The sequence below is a fragment of the Erpetoichthys calabaricus genome, chromosome 9, assembly GCF_900747795.2.
Source record: "Erpetoichthys calabaricus chromosome 9, fErpCal1.3, whole genome shotgun sequence".
Classification (NCBI taxonomy): domain Eukaryota; kingdom Metazoa; phylum Chordata; class Cladistia; order Polypteriformes; family Polypteridae; genus Erpetoichthys; species Erpetoichthys calabaricus.
Window position 1 is genome coordinate 164,461,185 of NC_041402.2, and position 21,993 is coordinate 164,483,177.

The window sequence follows — 21,993 nt, forward strand, 5'->3', positions numbered from 1 at the left end:
GTGGTTGTGACTTCATGGGGGAGATTACTGCTTCAAGGGAAGCAGCTATGAAGAGTGATGTGGTGTGAAGTGCAGCGCTCCATCCTTCACTGATAACTCTCCAAAGTCCAAACTACTCACAGATTGGTACAACGGCACCAGAGCATGTGGTCAACCAATCAGCACAGTTCATGAACCTGAGCACCACCCACGAAACTTCCTAGTTGAACAAAAAATGCAAATCCTGGAGTAGGAGTGAAAAAAAAATACCAGGAACTACCTACCAGAAACTACAAATGGCCTGAGTTCTTGCGTTGAGACTGTTAACAAAAGTTCCTAAAAAATTTGCTGGTTCCTGTAAAAAGTTCCAGTGGTGGAAAAATGCCTACTCTCAGCAGTACCAGCCATTCCAACCTGGGTGCCAGTCAATTACAAGGCACACTACTCACAGTCTCACACACACAGTGATTGCTCCTGTTTAGAAACACAAACTGTTTTTTCAATTAAAGCTAAGATACAATAGCTCTCCATTGTGCACCTCCGTGCACCTAAGCAAGCAAACCACAAGCCTACACTACTGCCCCATGGGCACACCAAGCGCAAGGCAGGAACCAAGGCAAATTTAGAAATACTTGAGGCCTTAAGCTATGGAAAGCTGTACAGATCATCTTTGGCAAACATTACCAGAGAACAAGGATGTGCAGCAACTGAAAATGGCAAAAATGCCACCAAGACATTTAACAAGACAGTGTGGGGCTTTGTTCAACACATGAAAGTAAAACAGTAATAAATGAAAATGCTTATCTTATACCCAAGTTATTCTGCGCCCTAGGCCAAGCTTATCAGTGCACCAACCAACTGTTGTGGCTGGGTCCTCCTGCTTTAAGATCAGCGCGATAGTTGAATGCCTAATTTGCCTTAACCCTTCATGCGCTTTAGTTGTGTTAATTAGTGTTTGATTTCTTACTGATTTTGAACTCGTTTTTGTCCTTGTTCTTGTCCCGAGGTTTTTGTCCTCCTGGTTCAGACCATTGTTTCATTTATATTTTTTTTCCTTTACATCTTTTCTTCCAGTTGTTCTCATTTTTTCTTGCCCTCTAGGTAGAATAGTTAGCCAGATCAGGAAGTCCCAGGATCTACTGTATATATTGTCACAGATGGCCGGATTCTTGTCCGGCCGGGACGCCTCCCCTGGAATTTTAGATGGCAGCACTCCTGGGTTGCAGCGGTGCCTGGGACTCCTGCAGGGCTTCATGGGAGTTGGAGTTTGGTGCAGCCCTGTTTGGGATCTGTGTTGGGAGCCCTACAGAGCAGCTTTTCCACCACACCCGGAAGTGCTGCCGGAAATAGGTCATCAAGCACCTGGAGCACTTCTGGGTGCATTATAAAAGGAGCCAGCAGCCACTACTCTGGGAGCCAGAGTCGGAAGGAGGGGAACTAAGCTTGCCAGATTAAAGTGGAGGAGAAAGAGAAGAAAGTATTGGTTTTGAGTTGTGCCTGTGGGAACAGGGAAGGCGTTTCCCACAGGCAAAAGAAAACAAAAATAAAACATTTATTTGTTTTATAAGTGTGCCCCCCGTGTCTGTATGTGTCGGGTCAGGCGCTGGTATAGCGCCTGTGTCACAATATGTATATATATATATATATATATAGTGGAACCTCGGGTCAACCCGATCTGGTCGTGACCGGAAGTAATTTCCCCCATAGGATTGTATATAAATACAATTAATCCGTTCCGGACTGTATGAGCTGTATGTAAATATATATACGCTTGCTCGCGCTCTTGCTCTCTCTCTCGCTCACGCTCTTGCACTCTCACTCTTGCTCGCTCGCTCACGCGCTCTCTCTCTTGCTCGCTTGCTCACGCTCTCTCTCTCTCGCTCGCGCGCTCTCTCTCGCTTGCTTGGGCTCTCGCGCGCTCTCTCTCTCTCACTCACTTGCTGCACAGGGAATGCACAGGGAGAGACTGAACATGTGCGGAAATCATCATCACGTACGAACCAGAAGGGAAACTGGCTCGTTCGCCGTGGTCTGAGACGTTCGTGACCCAAGGTTCCACTGTATATATATATATACTGTATATTGAAGTCCAATGGGGTTCATTCTGAATGTGCACTGGTAGATTTTGGTGGGTGTTTTAAATATTGTGTCTTCTTGGAGTTTTTACTCTGGTTCTTGACTTATTTTGCTCCCTTTCTGGGATCATTCTAGTGGATTTCAATTTGGGATTTGGCTGCTTTGGATTGCTGCTTTGGCAAATCATTTTTGCTAATTTTTTGCTCCTGCAAAGTATTTTTGTTGTACTTTTCTGTTCTTTAAATAAATCCACTGTTTATAAAGATATTTCATTGCCTTGCTTTGTACAAGGCAGGAGTTGATGGTGATCCCTTCCTTACTGGGGCATTCTGGGATATTTCAGAATATATTTTTAAACTTTGATTTTGAAGTGCATTTTGGCCCAGTTTAGGCTGAAGCAAACCACTTTAATGGAAGCTAAACTGCTTTCTGGAGCACCTCCTCAGGGCAGGATGGTGAGATTCAAGCCTGCATCCCTGGCTGTTTTTGAAAACCTCACACCACTTTGGCCATTTTGTGATATAACACATTAAATCTTCTCAGTTTTTGTTTGGCTGTTAAGATGTTTCTAAACATTGCAAACAGCAAAAATCCACTTTTTAATTTATTAAATCTGCATTTCCATTCTGGTAGCATTGAGCGCAAAGAGGATTTAACTTTGGAGAGGACACTGATCCATGCCACCCAAACACATATGCTCCCACTGATCCACTGTAGGAGTTGTCAAATAATTAAATATGCACGTCTTTGTCATTTGGGAGATACACTTGTATATGGACACAGGGAGAATGACCAACCTCAAAGGATTCAGGTTGAGGATCACCCATGAGCTTCAGGTGCTGTGAGATATCACCCTGATGCTACCCGTGGCAAAACAACAACTACAACAACAATTACATTTTTGTATAGCCCAAAATCACACAAGGAATGCCTCCATGGGCTTTAACAGGCCCTGATTTTGACAGCCCCCAGGCTTGACTCACAAAGAAGACAAGAAAATAACTTAAAAAAAAATATTGTAGGAAAAATAAAATGAACAAATCTTGGAAACAGAATGTAATAGAGTGAGTGAGCAAATCCTGCGATGGACTGGCAACCTGTCTACTGCTGATTTCTGAAGATACTGCACCAAGATGGATTCTGGTCTCTGCGACACTGAACTGATTAAAATGGAATGATAATTGAACATTTTCATTCAAATACACAATAAATTTAGCAGATGTCTTTTACTTAATCACAACTAAAAGAAATGCACTTTGATTTCATATTCCACCCATCTTTTCTCGATAAATCCCTTAAAGTATTTCATAAGTGACAACTAGCTGAAATGGACTGAGTGATGATTATTAGTGGCCATCAGCATTTACCACAAATCATATTTCAAGGACAAATACTGGCAAACAGTGGCATGCAATCCAATTCTAATAATTTAGATTAGGGAATGAGGCCAAAATAGCCAGAAACAGAAATGGCCTGGAAAATCCAAAATTACAAAGGAGATAAGTTTTCCCAGCTCTGAGATCCATCTTACAGGTGTTATCATCCTGTCACCCCTCGTCGATTTAGAAGGGACAGTCAGATACTGTAAAACAGGATGGATTAATGTGGGGTTGCACCTCTGTAGGGCAACAAGGACAAAATGTTTGCTCTTCACCATCCTCTTTAATCAAACACAGCTAGTAATTCTTGGCACGTCGAGATGATTATCATTCAGTGCAGCACTACCAGCCAGCTCTACTGTCCAGGTGTTTTACTGACAGTGCATCGTGGGAAGAATTTTCAATCTGCCTGACAACATGGAGTCAGAGGTGACTCTTTTATGAGACCTGAGCCGCCTTCCTACAATGCAGAGATGTAAAGCAAGGTATGCCAATATATATATAAGAGTTTTAAATATGGCGTTTTCAACATCATATTTATAGCATGGAAATCTCCTCAAAATGCTCCCTAGGTACTGTACCTTTCCTCAGGTGTCCTTCAGAACATTTAGCAAGTGCAAAGCTCAGGTTCAATAAAGTCACATTTATTTTAATAATCAGCACATGTTGTACTTACACATGTAAGCTCTCAGCCTTAAGCAGGTTGCGATTATGTCTGGGTTGTTGGCTGCACAGACTTTTGCAGAGGGTCCTCAGACTGCCCACAGTCAAAAAAATTCCTAAATTAAAAAGAAGGAAGTTTCAGACGACATTCAAATAGTGAAAACTGGCTACTTTGACTCTTGTTCTGCATGAAGGTTAATGAAGCTAAACAGCTTAATCAGAAATTTCCACTGAATGGTGACATTTTGACATACATTATTCAAACAGCTCAAATGGATGGGAGTATCATTGTCAATGTGACAAACTTAAAAAAATAGCCTTTGAAACTCTGACATTTTTAAACAATGAACAGGCTTAGGATGCATTAGTGTTCAGCATTTCCACTTTTAAAAATAGTTCAGAAGCAGCTCTAAGAACAATTCTGTTTAAAGGATATATAATTTATTTCTTAGTAATCCTAATGGGAACCTTACATCCTGACGGGGACCATTCAAGTTTGACTTCCTGACTTTTCCTGTTATAACTGACCGTGGACCCCTGGTGTGTCATTTTCTCCAGGATGCTACTGACTGGAGTTTTTATTTTCCTGTAGTGTGCTGTCATCTGCCCCATATCTAAATGATAATATTAATAGATGTATATTGTTACAACCCTTTTATGTTAATCTGTTTGGAATGACTTGGTTTTGCTGTGTGTTTAAACTAATCTGTATTTTTATTTGTGTAAATAATGGATTTTATAAAAGTTGTTGGTTTTTTTTTTTGGAAACTTATTATAGAGCTTGCTGCTCTCAGTTAAGAGAGATGTAAAAAATGAATTTATTAGATTATATTGTATTAGGGCGGCACAGTGGCGCAGTGGGTACTGCTGCTGCCTCGCAGTTGGGAGACCTGGGGACCTGGGTTCGCTTCCCGGGTCCTCCCTGTGTGGAGTTTGCATGTTCTCCCCGTGTCTGCGTGGGTTTCCTCCGGGCGCTCTGGTTTCCTCCCACAGTCCAAAGACATGCTGGTTAGGTGGATTGGCGATTCTAAATTGGCCCTAGTGTGTGCTTGGTGTGTGGGTGTGTTTGTGTGTGTCCTGCGGTGGGTTGGCACCCTGCCCAGGATTGATTCCTGCCTTGTGCCCTGTGTTGGCTGGGATTGGCTCCAGCAGACCCCCGTGACCCTGTGTTCGGATTCAGCGGGTTGGAAAATGGATGGATGTTGTATTAGTCTGTTGATGAGATGTTAGCGGTGGTTCTCTTGATGTCTCCTGGACTTAAGTGCCCAGCTCACATATCCAAATGACTAAGCTGGTTAAGTTTGCAGATGATACCAACTTAGGTGCACTGGCAGATAACCTAAAATCCATTGAATCATTACAAAGGGGCTGGGATAGCATGAAGGCTTGTGCAGATCTGTGGTTGATGAAATTTAATGTCAGTAAATGTAAAGTATTACACAAAGGAAGTAAAAATGTTAGGTTTGAATAGGCAATGGAAGGGCTGAAAATTGAAAGTTCACCTTGCAAGAAGGATTTAGGAGTTGTAGTGGACTCAGGTTTATAGATGTGGTGAGAGGGGACATGCAGGTGATGGGTGTGACAGAGCAAGATGCAGAGGACAGGAAGATATGGAAGAAGATGGTCCGCTGTGGCAACCCCTAACGGGAGCAGCCGAAAGAAGAAGAAGAAGAAGAACCTCCAGACGGTGTTTAGAAGCCATTAAGAAGACTAACAGAGTGTTAGGTTATAAGAGTGCAAGTCAAAGAAAGTTTACTCATATAACGTATTATGAAAAAATAATTCAATAAATCACAACCTACAGTATATAAATAGGGCAGCTTGGTTGCAATGAGGTTTGTTCGACTATACCTGTATAATAGCTCCAGGGATGTGACTCCATGTGAACTTTCAGTACGGTATGCATGTGGATTCCATCAAAAGGAATAATAGAAAGAACAACAATAATCTTCTGTATAATAAAACACTAAGGTCTGTGTGTCCAGGCCCTCAGAACAATCTGATTGGTCAGTTTGGCTTTGGTGATAGGGTGAAAGAGGAAGTGTGAGTGTGAGAAGGACAGGGAAGAGTAAAGGCGCACGCTGGGAGTGTTGCGCTCAAATACAGAAAATGAAAAATTGGACAGGAGATGAGAAAGACTACTCAAAAATAACGGCAGAGTCTGAGAAGCATGATTTATGGGAACACGCTTGAGAAAGGGAGAGCCGGTGAAGATGTTCAGGCAAAGGTGAATACAGAGGAAAAGTTAGCAAAAGTACATGTAAATATTTTTAAATTAAGCAGTCAGTCAGTCATTGTCCAACCTGCTACATCCTAACACAGGAGTCTGTTTGAGCCAATCCAAGCCAACACAGTGCACAAGGCAGGGTGCCAGCCCACCGCAGGGCACACACACCCACCACACACTAGGGACAATTTAGGATCACCAATGCACCTAACCTGCATGTCTTGGGACTGTGAGAGGAAACCGGAGCACCCGGAGGAAACCCACGCAGACACGGGGAGAACATGCAAACTCCACACAGGGAGGACCTGGGAAGTGAACCCAGGTCTCCTTACTGTGAGGCAGCAGTGCTACCACTGCGCCATCGTGCTGCCCTAAATTAAACAAAATAAATAAATAAATAAGGTAGCAAGAAGCTATCCAGGGCCTAACTTTTAACCATTTCTCAGCTGGGTCACTATCTTTGTGAAATCTGCACACTCGCACAAGTTAAAGAAAACTATAAAAAAAAGTATACACGTGAATCATCAAATAAACAGCTAAATAAATACAGTGAATGAATAAAGAGGAATGGCAGTGCAGTGGTTTGCGCTGCTGATTAACAACTCTTTAATTCCTAACTGAGTATACAGGTATGCTTAAAGTACACACAATTCCTCTAGTTATGAAGCATTTTCAAAAAGGCATAAAATTCAAACAACACCTAGAAACAATCAACAGGATTCCTTGGCACTACTGCTTCACAACACTCACACAACACTCCGGACATGATCACATACGGCATACAGTGCATCTGGAAAGTATTCACAGCGCATCACTTTTTCCACATTTTGTTATGTTACAGCCTTATTCCAAAATGGATTAAATTCATTTTTTTCCTCAGAATTCTACACATAACACCCCATAATGACAACGTGAAAAAAGTTTACTTTTTTTGCAAATTTATTAAAAATAAAAAAACTGAGAAATCACATGCACATAAATATTCACAGCCTTTGCTCAATACGTTGTCGATGCACCTTTGGCAGCAATTACAGTCTCAAGTCTTTTTGAATATGATGCCACAAGCTTGGCACACCTATCCTTGACCAGTTTTTCCCATTTCTCTTTGCAGCACCTCTCAAGCTCCATCAGGTTGGATGGGAAGCATCGGTGCACAGCCATTTCAAGATCTCTCCAGAGATGTTCAATCGGATTCTGGGCTCTGGTTGGGCCACTCAAGGACATTCACAGAGTTGTCCTGAAGCCACTCCTTTGATATCTTGGCTGTGTGCTTAGGGTCGTTGTCCTGCTGAAAGATGAACCGTCGCCCCAGTCTGAGGTCAAGAGCGCTCTGGAGCAGGTTTTCATCCAGGATGTCTCTGTACATTGCTGCAGTCATCTTTCCCTTTATCCTGACTAGTCTCCCAGTCTCTGCCGCTGAAAAACATCCCCACAGCATTATGCTGCCACCACCATGTTTCACTGTAGAGATGGTATTGGCCTGGTGATGAGCGGTGCCTGGTTTCCTCCAAACGTGATGCCTGGCATTCACACCAAAGAGTTCAATCTTTGTCTCATCAGACCAGAGAACTTTCTTTCTCATGGTCTGAGAGTCCTTCAGGTGCCTTTTGGCAAACTCCAGGCTGGCTGCCATGTGCCTTTTACTGAGTAGTGGCTTCCGTTTGGCCACTCAACCATACAGGCCTGATTGGTGGATTGCTGCAGAGATGGTTGTCCTTCTGGAAGGTTCTCCTCTCTCCACAGAGGACCTCTGGAGCTCTGACAGAGTGACCATCGGGTTCTTGGTCACCTCCCTGACTAAGGCCCTTCTCTCCCAATTGCTCAGTTTAGATGGCCAGCCAGCTCTAGGAAGAGTCCTGGTGGTTTCGAACTTCTTCCACTTACGGATGATGGAGGCCACCGTGCTCATTGGGACCTTCAAAGCAGCAGAAATTTTTCTGTAACCTCCCCCAAATTTGTGCCTTGAGACAATCCTGTCTCGGAGGTCTACAGACAATTCCTTTGACTTCATGCTTGGTTTGTGCTCTGACATGAACTGTCAACTGTGGGACCTTATATAGACAGGTGTGTGCCTTTCCAAATCATGTCCAATCAACCGAATTTACCACAGGTGGACTCCAATTAAGCTGCAGAAACATCTCAAGGATGATCAGGGGAAACAGGATGCACCTGAGCTCAATATTGAGCTTCATGGCAAAGGCTGTGAATACTTATGTACATGTGCTTTCTCAGTTTTTTTATTTTTAATAAATTTGCAAAAATCTGAAGTAAACTTTTTTCACGTTGTCATTATGGGGTGTTGTGTGTAGAATTCTGAGGAAAAAAATGAATTTAATCCATTTGGAATAAGGCTGTAACATAACAAAATGTGGAAAAAGTGATGTGCTGTGAATACTTTCCGGATACACTGTATGTGTGTATTTCCCTCCCAGATTGCCCAAGATATGTGCACTAAATGAATTGGCAGCTGTAATGAATCACATTGATTCCTTATGGACAATAATAGGTTCTGACATTTCTACAGTTTCAAGGTGTAGTAGCTATTTCAGGTAAAAAAGAAAGAAATTGCTTGTTGATTGTCACCTGCAAGTAAGACTTTCATTGTGCTCTGCACATGCGACAGTATGGACCGTAAACTGTAAACCTATAATCATGATTCAAGTTTATACGGTCAATGTGGGATATAGTCATAGTCAAGGGTACTGTAGGAGAACCGTGCATGGTAGCCAGTTGCTTTATTACCGAATAGTGTGCCCTAGACTGTGGAGGCCAAAGTGCAATGTGTTATACTGCAGATGATGCTCTCTATCTGCTTCATTCCCTGTAGTCACAAATGCGTATGTTAGGACTGAAGGGTGTTGAGTCTGAGAAAGCCTCCTTATAGTGTTTACTTATGATCACGAGGTAACATACATCTTTGTAGCAAACCTTATTTCATGTTTCTTCTCCTTACAGTCTATCTGCTTTTACTATCCTGTCCATTCATTCACTTGCCAAGCTCACATGATGACAGTTTTAGGGAGCTGGAGCAGCATGGTTTACAAAGCCTATACTTCAGAGTGCCTGAGGACTCTTCCTCTTATATTGACCCAGTACTTACTTAACACACTAATGCATCCACTCACAGGGTGGCACTCTTGTGCTTTCAGGAACCTTGGACCACCAGTGATTGAGCATTCGTCCGACAACACTTTCACTCCACCATAGCAGAAGACAGATCTGCAATAGATAGGCAGAGTTCGATATGGAGCGGAGCCACAGATCTAAAATCAAATCCCACACTCTATGGCTTTCCTATCAGTCTTCCCACAGCCCTCTGTGGCACAGTGTTTAACATCAATCTCTTCTTAATTTTATTAATGGTGCAACTTCAGCAGAGGGACAGGGAATTAAATCAGCTCTGTCACCTGCCCATGGTAGGCTGTCAATAAAGACAAGCTGATGAGTGACCGGAGTATTTTTTAAATACTCTTATGGTCAAAATGCCATTATCCATCTCACTTGCACTCGATTGTGATAGAATCATAAAATATATTAGACTGTCCTTTCAAGGTTATGTATTTCAAATAGGGTTGGCCATAATAATAAAAACAATAACTTGAAATCATTTACAGTATGTTGTTAAGGGGCTGGTGTCGATCCGGGCAGCACTTGGTGTATGGCATGAGCCAAGACCTGTGCGTTGTGCCATATCCTTAAATAGATAGAGTGCGTATATACAGAGAGGAGAGGAAGATCTTTGAAGTTGCAAATGCAATAGTTGCCAAAAGCAAAGCATACAGCGGTTCTCAAACTGTGGGGTGCGCCCCCCTGGGGGGGCACTGAAGCTGTACAAGGGGGGTGTCGTATAAATGAACAAGACATCAAAATTAATTTTTTACATTTTTATTTCAAATTTAAATTTGCAAGCATATAATCACAACGAATGCATTATAACTAAAATTAAAATAAAAATATTATTAGGCATAGATCTAATGATCTAATGACTAATATGTGCCTGCTTTAAAGTGCAAGACGTATCGGTATCTGTTGCGAACATTCGGGTAACAGTAGATCAGGTGATAATGCGGCACGACTGCACCACATTGGCAGCGTAGCCAATATTGCCAAATTGAGTTAAATAATTTACTGTGTATTGGGTTGTTTTCATGATACAACTAACAGCGGTATAATATTTGTTGGACGAAAATACGTTCTTCTCGTGCAGATTGACTTCATCTGTGTCCTCGTTTACGAGATTTTTAAAAATGAAAACATATTTAATCGTTTCTTTACATAAAAAAATAATTAAATAAGAATAAATAATTTATTCTTTGTTTTTGGGATTAGAATGCATTTTAGCAGTTAAAGCACTTAAAAAAATAAATTGCAAATATTTCATCGAAGTTAGCCGAACACATGCAAATCTAATGGAAGTAAAAATGATAGGATACCGCGACACCACATGAGTATCATACCTTTGCTAGTTGTATCATGGGTTATTCTCATCTATCTTATATTATGCAGGGGGCGCAGAATTATTCCAGGTAGAAAAGGGGGGGGGGGGGGGGGGGGGGGGGGGGGGGGGGGGGGGGGGGGCGCGAAATATGAAAGTTTGAGAACCGCGGGCATACAACATTATTTACTTAGACTTTCAAAAAGTCTTTGATACGGTCCCACACCGAAGATTAATTCTGAAACTAGAAACAGCAGGCATCCGAGGTTACCGACAAAACTGGATCTCAAGTTGGTTAACTGACCTGAGACAAAGAGTACAAATAAGAGGAAAATGCTCCACGTGGAGTGAAGTCCTCAGTGGATCCCTTAGGGTTCTGTCCTTTTTCTGATTTATATTAATTGCATAGGTTTTGGTATAGTTATTCATCTTCTTCTTCTTCTTCTTCTTTCAGCTGCTCCCGTTAGGGGTTGCCACAGTGGATCATCTTCTTCCATATCTTTCTGTCCTCTGCATCTTGCTCTGTCACACCCATCACCTTCATGTCCTCTCTCACCACATCCATAAACCTTCTCTTAGGCCTTCCTCTTTTCCTCTTCCCTGGCAGCTCTATCCTTAGCATCCTTCTCCCAATATACCCAGCATCATTCCTCTGCACATGTCCAAACCAAAGCAATCTCGCCTCTCTGACTTTGTCTCCCAACCGTCCAACCTGAGCTGACCCTCTAATGTACTCATTTCTAATCCTATCCATCCTCGTCATACCCAGTGCAATTCTTATAATCTTTAACTCTTTTGGTATAGTTAGTAAAGTTGTAAATTCACAGATGATAATAAAGTTGGAGGGACAGGGGATACTGAGGAGGCAACAAAAACAATTCAAAAAGTTTACTGTACAAAAGTGCAAAATGCTACACATTGGCAAAAGGAATATCTGTTATAAATACAAGACGGGAGACACTGTCCTACATGAAGCAACCTGTGAAAGGAACCTGTGATACATACATTTCATCATCTAAGCAATGCACAGAAGCTATTGAAACGTTAGTTTATGTCGTATGTATGTTATGTACCATGTTATGTAGGCACATGGTAGTGCTGATGTACTTCCGGGGAAATCTCAGCCAGCTAAGTCGTTTCCTTTGTCCACAAAGCAGTTGCAATTTTTTGTTTAGTGGTGAGAATGTCTTTGAAAAAGAAATTAAGTTTCAGTGTACAGATAGCTCTCCAGCTGAATATGGTTATGTATTTTTATGTTGAGTTTCTAGTAAGTACAAGAAGGCATTTAGTTTTCAAACATGTCTCTCCAATGCGGAAACCTGATCTAAATGGATTGTCGTTATATGAATTAAAGAGCTTTACGGTTAGCCCCCACATCCAAGTTTGTAGACAGCATTTTGAAAAAGAGGATTTTCACAAGCTAGGGTGGCGAATGTTGAAGAAGGGAGCAGTTCCTGTGCTGTTTGGGAGAGGAGAATGTGACCGAATGAATGAATACTGAAAGAATTAATACACTGAATATGCAGGGCATATCAACTGTTGATACACAAAATATACACCTAGAGACAGTGGCTATAATACGTACTCAACACACACATTTTATTTTTACAGTATGGAACTATATTGTTTTTAACTTTGGTTTCTTTGCCTTTTACAAAACAGAATTCTGCAGAGTCTTCTTCATTAATCATTAAACAAAATGATTCTGTAAACTGAGGGATTAATCTGGATTAAACAGATTTATTGGATAGACAATGCTATATGAGTGAGTAATCATCATTTTGAGTTATTATTTGCACACAATAGCTTTCAAAGAACTTACAGCATGGTGTGAAACATCATGTCTCTCCATAACTCTCTAACGTGATTTATCTTCCATGGTTCTTTCCATTATGATCTTTCTTTTTCTGCCGCCTCACAAGACTCACTTGTGGTCAGAGGCAACGCCATCTGTACTTACTTTCCTCAACTCCGTGAACTGAGCTGATTCAAGCCAGGATCCATGAAACAAGTTCAATGAATTTAAGCAGAGGAGCAGATTTTGTGAGTTCAGTAATTTAAGTGTTTGATCATTACTCTCCCTCACTCACTCATTCATTCATTAATTCTTTCACACTCACACACCCACACACACACACACACACACACACACACACACAACCTCTTCACAGCTTCTCTGGATGATTCCACCCTTTCTATCAACATCTCTCACCCAGGTCCAAGCAGCCTGCAGGAATTTTAATTCTAACTGATAAATATACATTTCAACGTCACTAAGAAATATACATTTGATGTGTGTGGCACTAGAAAATAAATAGAATTCTAATATATATAAGAGTTAAATTTCTGGGCTATCAAACAAATACGCCATCAACAGACACTTGAACATGAAAAACATCCACATATTAAATAAGACTTTATAACCAACACCGCCTGAACCACACCTTATTAATCCACCCCCTTTACATCCACCTGTCCCCACACTTCTTCATTTGCTATATGTATATTGCAAATTATAATAAGATACATGACTCACCTTCTCCCTTTGTGGATTTGTAGTTTATATATATATATATATATATATATATATATATATATATATATATATATATATATATATATATATATATATATATATATATACACATTTATATACTGTATATATATATTGTGGCGGACAGCTGGGGATCCTGCCCAGCTGGAATGCCTAGAAGGACCGGGAGGGGGACAATACCTCTCCTGGACCATGAGAGGGCAGCCGCCCTGGTCTGCATCGGGGCCATTGGGTCAAAGCTTAGAAGCTCAACCCTATTGGAGCCCATGGCCACCGCCAGGGGGCGCCTGGAGAATTATCGAGCCCTGGACTGCAGTACTTCCTCCACAACCAGAAGTGCTGCCGGAAGAAATTCCAAATACACCTGAAGTGCTTCCGGGTGCTCATGTGGCACTTCTGCCACACCAGGAAGTGCCATCAGAAGATAATAATAATAATAATAATTCATTTCATTTATATAGCGCTTTTCTCAGTACTCAAATCCACAAAGGGAGGAACCGGGAAGCGAACCCTCAATCTTCCACAGTCTCCTTACTGCAAAGCAGCAGCACTACCACTGCGCCACCTGGATCATCAGGAAGTAGCCTGGAACACATCCGGGGCATTATAAAAGGGGCCGCCTCACTCCATTAGAGGAACCGGAGTCAGGTGGAAGAAGATGGAGCTTGCGTGAGGAGGTGTGAAGGTGGCAGAAAAGAGAAGAAGAAAAGAGAGAGAAGAGGACTGTGAGCTGAGTTGTTGTGCAGTATTAGGTGCTGTAAAAGAAGACTATAAATAAATGTGTTTTGGGACTTCTGGAGCCGGTCAGTCTGTCTGTGTCGGGGCTGATCTTCACTATATATAACTATATAACTATACAGTAATCCCTCGCTATATCGCGCTTCGCCTTTCGCGGCTTCACTCCATCGCGGATTTTATATGTAATCATAATTAAATATATATTGCGGATTTTTCGCTGCTTCGCGGGTTTCTGCGGACAATGGGTCTTTTAATTTCTGGTACATGCTTCCTCAGTTGGTTTGCCCAGTTGATTTCATGCAAGGGACGCTATTGGCAGATGGCTGAGAAGCTACCCAGCTTACTTTTCTCTTTCTCTTGCGTTGACTTTCTCTGATCCTGACGTAGGGGGATTGAGCAGGGGGGCTGTTCGCACACCTAGACGATACGGACGCTCGTCTAAAAATGCTGAAAGATTATCTTCACGTTGCTATCTTTTGTGCAGCTGCTTCCTGAAACGACATGCTGCACGGTGCTTCGCATACTTAAAAGCTCGAAGGGCACGTATTGATTTTTGATTGAAATACAAACTCTGTCTTTCTCTCTCTCTCTCTCTCTCTCTCTCTCCCTGTTCCTGACGGAGGGGGTGTGAGCTGCCGCCTTCAACAGCTTTGTGCCGCGGTGCTTCGCATACTTAAAAGCCAAACAGTCCTATTGATTTGTTTGCTTTTCTCTATCTCTGTGACATGATCTGCTCCTGATACGCACTCCTTTGAAGAGGAAGATATGTTTGCATTCTTTTAATTGTGAGACGGAACTGTGATCTCTGTCTTGTCATGGAGCACAATTTAAACTTTTGAAAAAGAGACAAATGTTTGTTTGCAGTGTTTGAATAACGTTCCTGTCTCTCTACAACCTCCTGTGTTTCTGCGCAAATCTGTGACCCAAGCATGACAATATAAAAATAACCATATAAACATATGGTTTCTACTTCGCGGATTTTCTTATTTCGCGGGTGGCTCTGGAACGCAACCCCCGCGATGGAGGAGGGATTACTGTATACAGTATATACACACAGATCACATACAATCTAAAGGAGCATTTACTGTGAATATATTTAGAGTAATATGATATAAAAAAGGGGTGAATTAAAAATACTGTATATAAAGTCAAATTATAAATCAATCAATCATTATTTTTATAAAGATATTAACATCATGCCTCCGGTCTCAGTTCCCAGAGATTGAGTTCAGATCACAGCCATGTCCCTGTCTGTTGGGGTCGGCTTGTTCTCCCTGTGTCTCTGTGGGTTCTTCTCAGGGTACTCTCGTTTTTCCTTCAAAGACTTCCTTTTTAGAATCACCAATGTCTCTAAATTGTCCCAGAATAAGTGAGTGAATCCTATGATAGACCATAATTGAGTTAAGCAGGTTGGAAAACAGAAGGCTGGATGTCAGCCACAATTTTATTCAGCCTGTACTTGTTTGGTAGAGAGAAAAAAGAGCTGAGGTGCTGTATTGCATGAAAAGAAAAAATGGCACACTTAGCTTGTTCTTTTTCACAGCCTTGAGCAGGGTCATTTCAGGTTAAATGGTCAGTGAAGCTCTTGTCCGGTACTAGCGTGCTTCAATTTAATATTATTTATTAAGCTAATAATGCCAGGCCTGCAGCCTGGAGACTGATTGTCACCATGATTTAGATGAGAACAGCTTTTTAAAAGTAAAGCTGTTTGTGGTAAGCAGTTTTCTTTATTGATCTGCAAACAGTAGACCCATTAGAAATGAAGTTAGATTGGAATCCCATAGGATTCTTTTATTTTTGGCTGTTTTTTAAATTTAAGGAGAATGGGGTCAGTGGGATTTCAAAGGTCATTTGCCTGCCAAGCAATTTGAAACTAAGGAATATATTATATTATATTATATTTTCTGTTCGACTCGTCTAAGACAGTTTGAAATCTAAGTAATCAATGTAGACCTCAACATTAACGTTTGCAGTGCACCCTGTAATGCATATGTCTGTTTCATATGCCATTTGGTATAAGATTCATAAAAGCAGTGTTAATGTTTCAGATGTGCCATCTTTGGAATGAAGGCCACATAGCAACAGGCTGGACACACAGACAGATACACAGACAATTATCCTTTTATTAAGGTGGATTATATTATGCTAACTGTCCTACCTGACTAACACACACTGAACTCTAAGTAATAAACACAGGCGTCAGCCTTAATGTTTGCACTGCACCATCCATTGAAATGCCTTTCTTAATGCATGTAGTATTAAAATGCATTGCATTTGTCATTCCAACAGATGGCACATCACAAACATCAACACTCTGTTTACAAATCCCTTACCAAATGGGATATAACAGATGTATATGCATTGCATTTGTCATTCCAACAGATGGTGCTTTGTAGCAATGCATTTTCCATCCATCCATTTTCCAACCCGCTGAATCCGAACACAGGGTCACGGGGGTCTGCTGGAGCCAATCCCAGCCAACACAGGGCACAAGGCAGGGAACCAATCCTGGGCAGGGTGCCAACCCACTGCAGGACACACACAAACACACCCACACACCAAGCACACACTAGGGACAATTTAGAATCGCCAATCCACCTAACCTGCATGTCTTTGGACTGTGGGAGGAAACCGGAGCGCCCGGAGGAAACCTACGCAGACACGGGGAGAACATGCAAACTCCACGCAGGGAGAACCCGGGAAGCGAACCCGGGTCTCCTAACTGCGAGGCAGCAGCGCTACCACTGCGCCACCGTGCCGCCCGCAATGCATTTTATTACTATAAATTTTTGTGAAGTAACATCTGTTGGAATGACAAATGTAATGCATTTTATTAGTAGAAATTTTTGTAATGTGCCATCTGTTGGAATGACACAGACAGTTGTCTATTTATTAAGTTTATATTATCCATCCATCCATCCATCCATTTTCCAACCCGCTGAATCCAAACAGGGTCACGGGGGTCTGCTGGAGCCAATCCCAGCCAACACAGGGCACAAGGCAGGGAACCAATCCCGGGCAGGGTGCCAACCCACCGCAGGACACACACAAACACACCCACACACCAAGCACACACTAGGGCCAATTTAGAATCGCCAATCCACCTAACCTGCATGTCTTTGGATTGTGGGAGGAAACCGGAGCGCCTGGAGGAAACCCACGCAGACACGGGGAGAACATGCAAACTCCACGCAGGGAGGACCCGGGAATCGAACCCAGGTCCCCAGGTCTCCCAACTGCGAGGCAGCAGCGCTACCCACCGCGCCACCGTGCCGCCCAGTTTATATTATATTATATTATATTATATTATATTATATTATATTATATTATATTATATTATATTATATTATATTATATTATATTATCCATCCATTCATTTTCCAACCTGCTGAATCCGAACACAGGGTCACAGGGGTCTTCTGGAGCCAATCCCAGCCAACACGGAGCGGGAACCAATCCCGGGCAGGGCGCCAACCCACCGCAGGACACACACACACACACACGCACACCCACACACACACACACACACACAAAGCACACACTAGGGACAATTTAGAAATGCCAATCTGTGGGAGGAAACCGGAGCATCCGGAGGAAACCCATGCAGACACAGGGAGAACATGCAAACTCCATGCAGGGAAGACCCGGGAAGTGAACCCAGGTCTCCTTACTGCGAGGCATATACTATATTATATTATATTATATTATATTATATTATATTATATTATATTATATTATATTATATTATATTATATTAAGGATTATAATATTGTAATTATAGTGTAAGATAAATTATGTAAACTCTCCAATATGCATAATATGTTGGCAGACATTAGTAAGTGCATCAGACAGTGAAAATGTGATTGCTTAACACATCTATATTGAAAGATGAAGGTGGCCAAACCTCTAACCTGCAATTTTGAACACCACCAGCCACCATGTGACCCCTAGTCAGCAACTCCACTTTTCTAAGATGGGTATCTCCTTAAAAATATATATCACACACATAAAGAACCTTTGCCTGGTATTCATCCTGATCAATGCTATGATATATCAGGTCTGTTCATTTTCTTTGGTATTCAAGTAGTTTTCATTTGTCATCGGCCAATCCTATGAACTGGGGAATGGTGGACATGGAAAACCACAAAAACTAAATATTAGAAGTGGACTTTGGGACTTTTCACTTGGAAATAATAACAAGCAAAAAGTATGAATCGCTCCCCTTATTCACTTGGCATTATTTTTAGGTTGTCTTACATGGGTGCAGTGATTAGTATTGCCATCTTACAGCTCCATGAACAGTTCTAGGTCTGGTTTAAATTGAGACACTAAACTGGCTCCCCAATGTATGTGTGAGAATGTATGCCCTGTGATGGACTAGTGCCCCATCTAGAATTTGTTCCTACTTTGAATCCCAAGATGCAATGAGAAGATATGGCCGCCTGCATCCTTTCACTGGGTGGGTTTAATAAGAAATGGACCAATGACTATTTGCACAATATGTGCCCCAGCATTGACTAGTTCTCTTTTTTCCTTGTACCAGCCACAGAAAATGGACTGACAGATGGACTGAGGTGCTTGTGTAAGTTTTGACTTAATTAGTGTTAAGGATAAGGTTAGGAGGAATCAAAATGGCTCTCATCTACAGTTTCACATAATCTGAGTTAAAGGATGGAAGGCACTCGAGCAGTAACTTAATAATGGATGTGCCTCCTCAGATCTTTTAGGGTTCTTATATTCGTGCTTGCCTTTCAGTTTTGAATATACTGTAGAAGAGTCCACTATCTTTAGTTGTCTTGTGCATTTAATGCACAAAGTGATCTGAGGAGCCATTGCCTTAACAATCTTCTAAATGAAGAGAATGCGGAGCTTAGTGTAGGCGCATCTCACTTGTACTGTATAAATGAAATCACATTAAACATATCGTGATGACTGCTGTGGTGTAACTGATGGGGGGATTATTGTGTCTGTGTGCTTGTGTTTTGTAATGAGCTAAAGTTAATGGAATGTGCAACCTAAGCAAAAAGAGGCTTTAAATACCAATTACTGGTCACGAAGTAAAAAACGTAGTCATTAGCAATGAAACCAATGGGAATGCTTCTCAATGTGGAGAAGAAGTGATGAGTATCAGGAAAAAAGCAGCAAAGGCAATAAAATTAAAAACAAAAAACACAAAAGTAAGGTTTTACTTTGGGTGGAAAGTGAGAATGAAAGGCTTGCAGTCTCAATCTATTTGTGAGAAGACGCTTGGGGGCCTTTGCTTTTCCCTGTTTCTCCTGCCTGACATATCAAATCATAGATCTCATTTTTAATATACACTATGAGCAGTTTACTATAGATAGTAATGTGATCATCATTCAATATTTTTACATGCTTTGTTCTGCTTTTTTCTATCTTTTTTAATAAAGGCCCTTTGTTATATGTTCATACAAGGTTTTGCTGGAAAATGCAACATCTTATTCTTTTTTTTTTTGCTACAAATTCAAGCAAAGTTTTTTTTTTTTTTTAGCTTTATAGGTTTTTATTATTTTGGGCTTTTAATTGCTTTAGGTCATAGCTTTTAAACTTAATTTTGCTGCAGTGACTGAGCCATTCACATTTAAAGTCCCAGGCTGTTGGTTTAGCTGCCATCTGCAACTCGCTGTGTGACCCTGAGCAAGTCACTTCACCTGCGTGTGCTGCAACTGGTCAAAAACATTTATAAACAAGTGTACTGTATCATTAGGAAGTTTATCTTTACACAGAGAACCATAGACATAAACTACCAAGTAGAGTGGTAGACAATAGGACTTTAGGGACTTTCAAAACTCGAATAGATGTTTTATTAGAATAATTAAGTGGCTGGGATGGGTGAGTTTTGCTGGGCTGAATGGCCTGTTCTTCTCTCGATTGTTCTAAGGTTCTAATGTTGTAATGACTTTTTAACTTATATTGGATAAAGGCAACATTTTGTTAAACATATAAACATATTCTATTTGTCTGTTACTGATAATTATATTGTGAGACTTTTCAATTCAGGAAGACTGAGGTTTTGAGGTAAGGCACTTATATTCACTAGTCATGGCGCTGGAGAATGGAGACGAATTGCATGTTGATTAAAGTCTCTGTACTCTGTACATGTGACCATAATGACCATATGAACCATATCAATAAACTTGTACATATACAATTTGAAAAAATACAGTGTATATTCACCAAGCAAGTTATTAGGAACACATTACTAACACTGGGCATGACTTCCTTTTGCTCTCTGTTCTTCATGGCATGGATTCCACAAGAATGTTGGAAACATTTCTTTGAGATGCTGATCCATGTTGACATGATTGCATCACACAATTTCTGCAGATCTGTCAGCTGCATATTCATGCTGTTAATTTCCTGTTCTACCACAACCTAAAGTAGTTTTATTGGATTCAGATCCGGTGATTGGGAATGCCGTTGAAGAACACTGAACTCATTGTCACGTTCATGAAGCCAGTTTGAGAGGACTTTTGCTTTGTGACATGGTGCAGTGTTATGATGGAAGTAGACATTAGAAGACAAGTCAATTGCGGCATTGAAGGGATGCACATAGTCAGCAACAATACTCTGGTAGGCTATGGCATTCAAGTGATGATTGGTTGGTATTAAAGAGATTAAAATGTGCCAGGAAAATGTTCCCCACACCATTACTCCACTACTACCAACCCAGACTATTGTGACAAGGCAGCTTGAGCGCATGGATTCATGCCAAATTCTAATCTGTGTGCCTCAGCAGAAATCAAGATTCATCAGATCAGGCCACATTTCTCCAGTCTTCAGCTGTCCAGATTTAGTGAGCCTATGCCCAATGCAGCCCTCTCTTTTATGTTCTTAGCTGACAGGAGTGGAACCCAACATTGTCTTCTGCTGTTGTAGTCCATCCACCTGAAGATCTGATGTATTGTGCATTCTGAGATGTTTCTTTGCTCATCACAGTCATACAGGGTGGTTATCTGAGTTTCCATAGACTTCTGTCTTTCTGATCTCGCTCATCAACAAGGCGTTTCCATTCCACAAAACTGCTATTCACTGCATGTTTTGTTTCCTGCAACATTTTGAGCAAACTCTCGAGACAGTTGTGTGTGAAAATCAGCAGTTACAGAAATACTCAAGCCAGCCTATCTCACACCAACAAACATGCCACAGTCAAGGTCTCTGAGATCACATTTTCTACCCATTCTAGTGGTTAATGTAAACATTAATAATAATTCTTTGCATTTATATAGCGCTTTTCCCACTACTCAAAGCGCTTCGCAGTTGTAGGTTAAGAGCCTTGCTCAAGGGCCCAACAGAGCAGAGTCCCTATTGGCATTTATGGGATTTGAACCGGCAACCTTCTGATTGCCAGTGCAGATCCCTAGCCTCAGAGCCACCACTCTGCCTAAACCTTTTTCATTCCCATACCAGGAGTCGAACCCGGGCCGCCTGGGTGAAAACCAGGAATCCTGACCTGTAGCTGCATAGTTTGATGCAGTGTGCTGCTGCCACATGATTGGCTGATAAGATGCCTGCACGGATAAGCAGGTGTACAGCTGTTCCTAATAATTTGTTCAGCGAGTACACTTTACTCACAAACTGAGGACATGCACATAAGCCAGTTCAGCACCATGGACAGCTCCTCAGCACCAATTTCCTGTGCTAGCACAAGACTATCAGAAGGTGCCTGTCACCCAAAACAAAATTTAGGAGAAATAAATGAAATCCACTGGCATATCTCCAACACTTCATATTTTTAGCTTATTCTTTATGGAGCCAAGCATCTCGATAAAGACTGGGAGAACCCAATCTGATTAACAGTGTGAAGGACCTTCAGTTTGAATAGGCTGAAGCCTCTGATCTTCCTCTACTACTGCACTGCTGCTGCATTATATATTTTTTTCCTGTAATCTATATATATAAAAGTCAAATACCACTGAGTCAC

The 21,993-nt window shown here is 41.4% G+C and overlaps 1 protein-coding gene across 3 annotated transcripts in view; it reads right to left on the bottom strand.

Annotated features, from left to right (window-relative positions):
• The window catches only part of b3gat1b (beta-1,3-glucuronyltransferase 1 (glucuronosyltransferase P) b), a 226,906-nt gene that overhangs the window by 132,563 nt on the left and 72,350 nt on the right, over nucleotides 1-21,993 (bottom strand). For all 3 annotated transcript variants that reach the window (XM_028810370.2, XM_028810369.2, XM_051931493.1), the window contains one exon: nucleotides 4,111-4,213. The gene's annotated coding sequence lies outside the window, so the exon portion shown is untranslated. The remainder of the gene's footprint in view (nucleotides 1-4,110; nucleotides 4,214-21,993) is intronic.